At 40.5% G+C, this 10,006-nt stretch overlaps 1 non-coding gene across 1 annotated transcript; it reads left to right on the top strand.

The window, feature by feature from the left end:
- Positions 1-4,812: 4,812 nt before the first annotated feature.
- On the top strand, positions 4,813-4,921 carry LOC137763141 (U6 spliceosomal RNA). The gene has a single exon (XR_011073708.1). It is a non-coding gene; the product is annotated as a U6 spliceosomal RNA (small nuclear RNA).
- Positions 4,922-10,006: the final 5,085 nt, after the last annotated feature.

Here is a 10,006-nt window from a genome sequence, read left to right as displayed (position 1 = left end):
AAAAAAAAAGAGTTAATCCTACCATCCACGTGCTACACACTTTTTTTTCTTAACCTCCATTTCTACTTTCTTTTTTTTTGAAGTATAGGTAATTTACAATGTTGTATTAGTTTCTGATGTACAGAAAAGTGATTCAGTTATACATATATACATGTATATTCTTTTTCATATTCTTTTCCATTATAATTTATTACAAGATATTGAATATGGTTCCCTGTGCTATACAGTAGGAACTTGTTGTGTATCTATTTTGTATTATAGTAATTTGTATCTGCTAATCCCAAACTCCTAATTTATCCCTCCCCCCTGCTATCCCCTTTGGTAACCACAAATTTGTTTTCTATGTCTGTGAGTCTGTTTCTGTTTTGTAAATAAGTTCCATTTGTATCATATTTTGGATTCCACATATAAATGATATCACATGATATTTGTCTTTGTCTGTCAGACTTACTTCACTTAGTATAGTAATCTCTAAGTCCATCCACGTTGCTGCAGATGGCAGTATTTCATTCTTTTTATGGCTGAGTAGTATTCCACTATATATATACATATATATGTATATATATATATATATATATATATATATATAACATCTTCTTTATTCATCTGTTGATGGACAATTTAGGTTGCTTACATGTCTTGGCTATTGTAATTTGTGCTGCTATGAACACTGGGGTTCACGTGTCTTTTTGAATTAGAGTTTTCTCTGGATATATGCCCAGAAGTGGGATTGCTGGATCATATGGTAACTCTATTTTTAGTTTTTTAAGGAACCTCCATACTGTTCTCCATAGTGACTGCACCAGTATACATCCCACCAACAGTATACGAGGGTTCCCTTTTCGCCACAACTTCTCCAGCATTTACTATTTGTAGACTTCTTGATGATGGTCATTCTGACCAGTGTGAGGTGGTACCTCATTGTAGTTTTGATTTGCATTTCTCTAATAATTAGCAATGTTGAGCACCTTTTCATGTGCTTATTAGCCATCTGTATGTCTTCTTTGCAGAAATGTCTGTTTTGGTCTTCTGCCCATTAAACTTCTGCAGGTCTAAAATTCATACATAATTTTTTTTCTTGTGGTGGTAGCCATTCACTTCAGAATCATACCCATAGATTTAAGAGAGTTCCTCCATCTCAACGGTTTGAACAAAAACCCAAACAAAAGTTCTAAGGGTGATGCTCAAAGATCTGATGCATCATGTGCGCACATTGATCCAATCACTGTTGCTGAAGTAGAAGGTGTTTGATCTCCAAAGGAAACACAAGGTACTGTTTTCAAAAGAAGGAGGAATGAAGGCCATACAACAATATATGTCCACTTCTTCATACTAATTCAACTTTTTAAAACCAGTTTCTTCATCTGTGAAATGGCAATGATAATACCTATCTCAAAGGGGTGATATGAGGAGCAAACTGGGTAATAGATATGAATGTCCCTTGTGAATCATACAGTGCTGTACAAAGATTAGTTATTCTTGCTCTTGCATTCCTCACATGGTATCATTAGTTTAGATATTGGTATTTATCTGTATTGCTACATAGGGAACTACCATCCTAGCCAGCATTCTCCCTAAATTGTGCTGATGTCTGTAGAACTGATTTTCCTTTTCTGAGAATAATGAATGTACAAGATGTCAGGATCATGTTTGACCCGGGAGTCAGTTTCCACCCAAATGATCTTGAAGTTGCAGGGCAGGGTAACTCGCTAGTAGACGTGCCAGACTGCACACAGCTGGAAGCTTGTTGCAATGGTGCCAAACTGGGCTCCAGTTCCCTCTCTACCTCAGATTATATTTGTGACCTTACCCAGGTCACTTTAACTCTCTGAGCCTGAAAAATGGAGGTCATAAGAAGACCCACCACTTAAAGCTGTGGTAGGATTACAGAAGATTATAATGTAAAATGCTCTGGCCTTGGAGAAAGTCTTAGGCTTGTCAGACACATATTCAAATCTTTATACTGAGCGCTTACCAATTTCCACTCTGCTACATTATGGCTAGGTTGAGTGCAGGTTATTTTTCATCTCTGAAGTACATTGAATTTCTCTGTTTCCTTAGAGAATAACTGTTGTCCCCCTCAAAGCCCTATGTCTTTATAATTTGGACTAGGAATACTTGCCAGCAGGATAAAGTCTCCCAGGAGATCCTGTTCTTTATGGGCAACTGAAGTTGATAATTCTGCTTTTCACATGTGAAAATTTAGATTCAGACTAAACTGAAAGATAGTAACGAAGCTGCTATGTTTATTGGAATAGGCTATGATTGCTCATAAACTTATAATAATCCCATGAATTAGGTACTAATATCCTCGTTTTACTGATAAGGAAATAGAAGGTCACATAAATTAGGTAACTTGACCAAGGTGACACAGTTGATAAGGAGAAGGTAAACAGTCTAGTGTAATGTAAGGAGGATGGAATTTGGAGTTAGAAAGATCTAAATTAGGATCCTGGCACCGCTATTTACTAGATCTTGATCTTTGGCCCAGGGACCAAACCCCTTAAATCTCAGTTTCCTCACCTGTAAAGTGGGGATTATGATAATATCGACCTCACCTGAATGTTGTGAGGTTGAACTGAGAGAGTATATGTAATGCAGCGTGCCTGGCACATGGTAAGTGCTCCATAAATCTTTAGGCACTGCTTGATAAGTGTCCTGGGATCCCAGAGCCCATAGAGCTCACCCACAGTGCGGCCTTAGGCGGAACTTGAATCATCATCAAGCTCCTTTAAAACATTTCACTGGACATTCAAATGGTTGGCCTGACAATCCTTTGGGCTATGATTCAAGATGAAAGTCCCAGAAAGGAAATGAAGCAGCAATGTGCAGACCACCCCCACCCACACCCTGCCCAGCACAGCTGTTTGGACCAAGACTGGGAATCTGCCCCAAAGGCAGGCAAGCAACCAACAACCTACAAATGTGGACTGGCTTCTAAGAAATGAGTTGGACAAATCAATATCTCTCTCTCAGGGATCTGACTTAGGAAACATGAAGTGACTGAGGCAATTAACAGCAATAAAAACTATAACTAACTAAACTATGATATTGAGTAAGGATATATGTGGGAGGAGATAGAGCCTGGGCTGTCTCTATCACAAACCAAAGTGATGAGGAAGCAGAAATTATGAGTAAACAGAAGCTATGAAGTAGAAAAAGATATGTTTATTCAACAAATATTTCTAGAGCCCCTTCTATGAACTAGGCACTGTGCTAGGCTCTGAATATGCAAAAGTGACTAAGACACTGCTTCTGCCTTCACAGCACTTAATTTTAGTAAGGAAGAGAGACAAAACAAGTAAACAAACAAATAAATAATTACAAATTGTTTTAAGGGCTAAAAAAGAAAACAAGTATGGGGCTTAGATAGAACATACCAGGAAAGGAGCTACTTAAGAAATAGCATGGTGAGGGAAATTCTCTCAGAACAGATCATTAAAGTGAGACCTGTAGAATGAGAAGGAGCCAGAGAGAAGAGTATTTGAGGCAGAGGTTGTGCAATGCCTGCCAGTAAGAAAGGGCTTATTATGTACAAGGAAGCTGGGAAACAACAACAAAACAAAACAAGCCAGGTTGCTGGAGGGAAGTGAAGGAAAGGGAAGCAGCCTGAGATGAATTTAGCGGGGTAAGCAGGAAGCATGTCACAGGACCAGCAGGCCTTGGAATGGAGTTGGGTATTTAGTCCCTGTGTAGAGAGAAGCCATGAAAGCATTTGAGGTTGGGTAGTAACGTGATCCAGTATAAAGTGGTAGATAAGTGCAAAGGCTAAAGATTCATTCTGGGTCCAAGCCTAAGTTCTACCATTTACCAGCTGTGTGATCTTGGGCAGTAATTAACCTCTCTGAGCTCCAGTTTCCTTTTCTATAAAATTGAGGTAAATTGGTTTTTACCTCATGGAGTGGTTTTAAAGACTAAATACATATAAAGTGCTTGTAGCAAGTCCTGGCACATAATAAACACCTCATAAATGTAAGCTTGTACTGTTTTTTTGTTGTTAAAAAGGTCATGGTAGCTACTAAATGGAGAATGAATGTGTGGGAGACAAAAGAGAGGCCAGTTATGAGGCAGATGAGGAGTCTGGGCGAGAGATGATGGGTGAAGGGGTGGTAGTAGAGACAGAGAAAAATGGACTCATTTGACATATTTTTGGAGGTAAAATTTTCATATATCACAGATAGATTGGACATTGTGGTTGAGGAACACAGAGAAATCAAGAATGACTCCTAGGTTTCTGGCTACAGCAACCTGATAGAACTGATATTTACTGAGAGGGAGGAGCCTGAGGGAAGCAGATTTGGCTGGGAAATGAGGAGTTCTATTTTAGACCTGTTACACTGTAGATGTCAGTGAGACATCCAAGCAGACGTCAGTTAGGCAGTTCGTTATAAGTTTGGAAACCAGAAGAAAGGTCTGGGATGAAGATATCAATTTAGATGTCATTAGCATAATCAGCATTTGAAGGTTTAGAAATGGCTGAGGTTGGCTAGGAAGAGAATACACAGAGGGAAATGAAGGGAGCCAGGAGGCCAGAGGAATAACGCATTTTAGGGTGGTTGAATAGACAAGGAGAATGAGGAGAGGCCTGTGAAGAAGAGAGAGTAAAACCGGAAGACTAGGGGAACAAAAACCAAGAGAGGAGAGCGTTTCAAGACTGTTGGAGAGGTTTGCTTAGAGTGTGGAAAGGTCCAATAAGATAAGGATAGAAAAATATTACTCACTGATGACTTTGACAAGAGCAGTTTCAGTGAAGTGTGTGTGTCGGGGGTCACACTTCAAACAGCATCCAACAGGTTGACAAATTAACTGGAGGTGTTCTTGCTTTGACAGCACGTATAGTAAAACTGGAACAATACAGAGAAAATTGGCAGGACTCCTACATACAGATGACACACAGATTCGTGAAGTGCTCCATATGTTTTGTGTATGGATCTGACTTTTGGACAATGTTAGCTTTTACATATTCAAAAAAGAAAAGTGAACCAACAAGAATGAAAGGGATCCTAAAACTGAATATAAACAGACAGAAATAAAACTAACTATATTTAAATAAGTAATATAACCATTCTGAAGGAAAATAAAAAACCGATCAGGATACCTTTTTTTTTTTAAAGATTTATTTATTGACTGATTGATTGATTGCTATGTTGGGTCTTCGTTTCTGTGCGAGGGCTTTCTCTAGTTGCGGCAAGCGGGGACCAGTCTTCATCGCGGTGCACGGGCCTCTCACTATCGCGGCCTCTCTTGTTGCGGAGCACAGGCTCCAGACGCGCAGGCTCAGTAGTTGTGGCTCACGGGCCTAGTTGCTCCGTGGCATGTGGGATCTTCCCAGACCAGGGCGCGAACCCGTGTCCCCTGCATTGGCAGGCAGATTCTCAACCACTGCGCCACCAGGGAAGCCCAGGATAACTTTTGAACACAGTACTTTGACTATATACCCTTAGTCTAAAAACAAAACAAAAATGCAAACAAATATTGAACATTATTTAATAGATTGTTTTCGGGGACTTCACTGGTGGCGCAGTGGTTAAGAATCCGCCTGCCAGTGCAGGGGACACAGGTTTGAGCCCTGGTCCGGGAAGATCCCACATGCCATGGAGCAACTAAGCCCGTGCGCCACAACTACTGAGCCTGTGTGCCACAACTACTGAAGCCCATGCGCCTACAGCCCGTGCTCCACAACAAGAGAAGTCACCGCAGTGAGAAACCTGCGCACCGCAACGAAGAGTAGCCCCCGCTTGCCGCAACTAGAGAAAGCCTGTGTGCAGCAACGAAGACCCAACGCAGCCAAAAATAAATAAATAATTAATTAATTTAAAAAAAGATTGTTTTCTTTAGTGGAATGGATATAGCAATTCTGAAACTATTTGGTGTACATCATAACACTGAACAAATGAAAATAAGACGTTGATGCCGTTGAGAGCCAGAGTTCTCACTGTGGGAAAAGGGAGATGCAAATCAGGAATTGGAGAAAGAACCCTGTGGTGTTGAACTGGAATTAGAGGTACCAGTACTGAATTCATGATTAAAAATAGTTGAACTATCTTAAGCTGCCTTTCCTCCTTGGCTCTGTTTACTTAAAGGGCCTAGAAGCAGTTACTCCCCAGTAGCAATGGATATATCTGGTGCCCAGATCTCGGCTTCTAAATAGCATTCCCCACCTAAAGGGGTGCTCTTTTGGAGAGAGGGATGATTTCCAAGGCTAGACAGGGAAAATACTAGATGAACCTGGAACACGGTATTATACCAGAAAGCAAGGAAATGCTAAAAAAAAAATGAGCATGTGTTAAAAGGACACAGAAGCCAGCTTAAAGGGGGTCTCTATGGCCAAATCTAGGACAAGTTGAACAATAAAATGAATAATGACAATGATGGATTATAACCTATTAAATAAAATAAGCATTCATGAGTTGTTTTTTTTATTTTACTGGTGATAATAAACAAATATATAGATAAATAAGAGAGAAGGGAAAGATCTTGCTTACAATAGAATGCTAACTAAAAAAATGTAGATGGACTAATGGAGTTATAGAATCACCATCTTTTTGTTTTTTGGCTGCACGGCTTGTGGGACCTTAGTTCCGCGACCAGAGATGGAACCCAGCCCACAGCAGTGAAGCACATAGTCCTAACCACCGGACCACCAGGGAATTCCCTAGCATCACCATTTTGCAGCTATCATAGTAATTGATTCAGGCAAGAATTATCGGTGAATGTGGAAACCTTTGGGCAAAAGTTTTGACGAGGAACAAGATATTTACATAGTCTCAGCATACCTCTCCACAGATTACTCATTATTTACATAGGAAAAAAATACTAACTTTTTTTTTTTGGTGCAGTGGTTAAGAATCCGCCTGCCAATGCAGGGGACACAGGTTCGAGCCCTGGTCCAGGAAGATCCCACATGCCACGGAGCAACTAAGCCTGTGCACCACAACTACTGAGCCTGCGCTCTAGAGCCTGCAAGCCACAACTACTGAGCCCTCATGCCACAATTACTGAAGCCTGCGCGCCTAGAGCCTGTGCTCTGCAAGAAGAGAAGCCACCGCAATGAGAAGCCCCCGCTCATAGCAGCTAGAGAAAGCCCATGGGCAGAAACAAAGACCCAATGCAGCCAAAAATAAATTTTTAAAAAATTTTGCGCCAAAAAAATACTAACTAGTGAAGACCTAGCAGATACCACCTTAACCAACTGATCAAAATGAATACGATCAATAATGGGACCAGGTAACTCCGTATTTCTACTCACGTGACACACCATCCCATAGGTGGTATTCCTGCCCACTCCAAAAAAAGAAAAATGTAAATCTCATCAGAAGGAAATAGGACACAAACCCAAATAGAGGGAAATTCTATAAAACAATGACCTGTACTTAAAAAAAAGTCAGTATCATGAATAACAATCTATTTTAGATTAAAAGAAACTAAAGAGTCATGACAGTCAAATGCAATGCATGATTAGGGATCAAGCACTGGATCAGACCTTGTATAGGATGGAAAACTGCTATATAGGATATTATCAGGCCAATAAGTGAACTTTGAATGTGGACTATAAATAAGAATTATATCAGTGATAAAGTTCCTGAATGTAATCTTCATACTGGGGGTGGGGGTGGGGAGAGGGGTGTATAGGTATGTAAGAGAATGTCCTTGTTCTTAGAAAATACACACTGAAGTACTTAGGGTGTTAGGGGTAAAGGCTCCAATTCAAATGTTTCAGAACTCCCCCACCACCACACACACATACATCTATATATTTATGTGTGCATATGTACACATATACACACACACAGATAAAGAGACTGTGGCAAAATACTAACTTTTGGTGCCCCTGGATAAAGAGTATATGGGAATTCTTTGTAATATTTTTACAACTCTTCTGAAAGTTAGGAATTATTTTAGAGTAAAAAGTTTAAAAATAAATTGGAGATGAGTAAGTAGAAACAGTATGTAGATAACCCTTTTGAGAAATTTGGCTGTGAAGGGGAGCAGAGAAGTAGACCCAGAGTCAGGGTTGTAAAATATCTCTTCGAAGATGGGAGAAACTAGAATAGGTTTGCATGGTGATGAGAACAATGATGGGCCTCAGTTCCTCCTTTTTAAGAAGAGAGATTTGATGATATACCCTTTCCTCAGGCCCTCTAAGACTCTCCTACCTTTAGATAATGTGAGCTCCTCTGAAAACACATTTTATTCCTTAAACTTCAACCAGGAAAAGACATTTGGGCTACCACTGGAGGGCAGTACAAAATGATGCTGCATGTCATTCTGATGGTTTTATTGTTTCAGCTGCTGGAAAAAAACAAAGCCCTTTACATGATTTTCTCTCAAATGTGTTACAAGAAATAAATCTCCTTCTAACGTACAACTTTTCTTTTTTTAAACATCTTTATTGGAGTATTATTGCTTTACAATGGTGTGTTAGTTTCTGCTGTATAACAAAGTGAATCAGCTGTATGTATACATATATCCCCATATCTCCTCCCTCTTGCGTCTCCCTCCCACCCTCCCTATCCCACTCCTCTAGGTGGTCGCAAAGCACCGAGCTGATCTCCCTGTGCTATGCAGCTGCTTCCCACTAGCTATCTCTTTTACATTTTTTAGTGTATATATGTCCATGCCACTCTCTCACTTCGTCCCAGCTTACCCTTCCCCCTCCCCGTGTCAAGTCCATTCTCTACGTCTGTAACGCACAACTTTTCGCAAATGTTTTACAGAAGAAAAGCCCAGCATAATTCATAACAGGAGTTTGGCAGGCGGAGTGAAGTGGTGAGAGGGTCTCATGCTTGGAAAAACGCCTGTCACACAAGTTTAATAAAGAATAAATGATAACGGAAAATTTAGAGCATGTCAGAGTTGGAAGGGACCCTAGAGAAGGATGACTGCAGCCCCCTTTTTAAAGATAGCACCTTGGGTCCAGAGGAGGGGAAGGACTTGGCCAAAGCTACAATGACAGAGAAGGTAATGGTTTCAACATTTATCTGGTTAGTCTGTGAAGAAAGATGTTGTGATATCTTCAAATGACATCATAAATATAGCTTGCAAAGAGACTGACCCCATCATTGATATTGATACTGAGCTCCTGAAAAAATTGTGACACCTCAGTTGCAAGACTGTGTCCCTTCCGTCTTCCTCAACCTTGGGAGAATATGACAATTTGCCTTCCACTCTTATCTGCTGCAACCGGTCCTAATGCTCTGGACAGCATAATTCTGATCATATCCAGCCTATTTCCCACACCTTTCTCACAGGAGCTTCAGACCCATAAGGGATCACTGTCAGGCTTTCCTACCAGCATTGGGGGGGTGGAGTTGAAGGCTATTGGAAAGAAAGTGAATGGGCATGCGGCAGTCCATTGTTCGGAAAGAAACAGCCGTATCAGTGCATTTGAGGGGAAGTGATCTTAAAAGGACAATCAGAAAATCCTAGTGAAATGTAAAAACTCTAAATATGACCTAAGTACATAAAGGAAAAGAAAGACTTTAGACTGATCAAAATACAGAAAGCAATATGACTTCATATCACGCTAATAAGTAGACTCAATTACATAGAAGGCCCCTAATGTCACTATTACCTACATAAAATGTTCAGGCATTAGCCTGGCATTTTAGCTCCCACCCCATGCTCCAGCCATTGTTTCCTGAACACTCGCTGCCATGGTACAACTGCTATGATATATCAGGCTATGCTCTATACTTGCTCCATTTTAAGGCTCATCTCAAATGCCACCTTCTTTGCCTGCATTCCTTTATCTGACCCTCACACTTACTTGAAGATTCTTTTTGGCTACAGCCATTGCATGTGCCTGTCTTTAGCATTCATTTCATTCTGCCTTGTCTTCCCCACTACATAGTGAGCACTTTGAGTTCTTACTACTACTATTTTTTTTAAATTTATTTACTTTATTTATTTACTTTTGGCTGCTTTGGCTCTTTGTTGCTGTGCGCGGCTTTCTCTAGTTGCGGCGAGCGGGGGCTACTCTTCGTTGCGGTGCACGGGCTTCTTA

This window comes from Eschrichtius robustus, chromosome 3 (genome assembly GCF_028021215.1).
Source record: "Eschrichtius robustus isolate mEscRob2 chromosome 3, mEscRob2.pri, whole genome shotgun sequence".
Taxonomy (NCBI): Eukaryota; Metazoa; Chordata; class Mammalia; order Artiodactyla; family Eschrichtiidae; genus Eschrichtius; species Eschrichtius robustus.
This window is presented reverse-complemented; position numbering and strand designations above follow the sequence as displayed.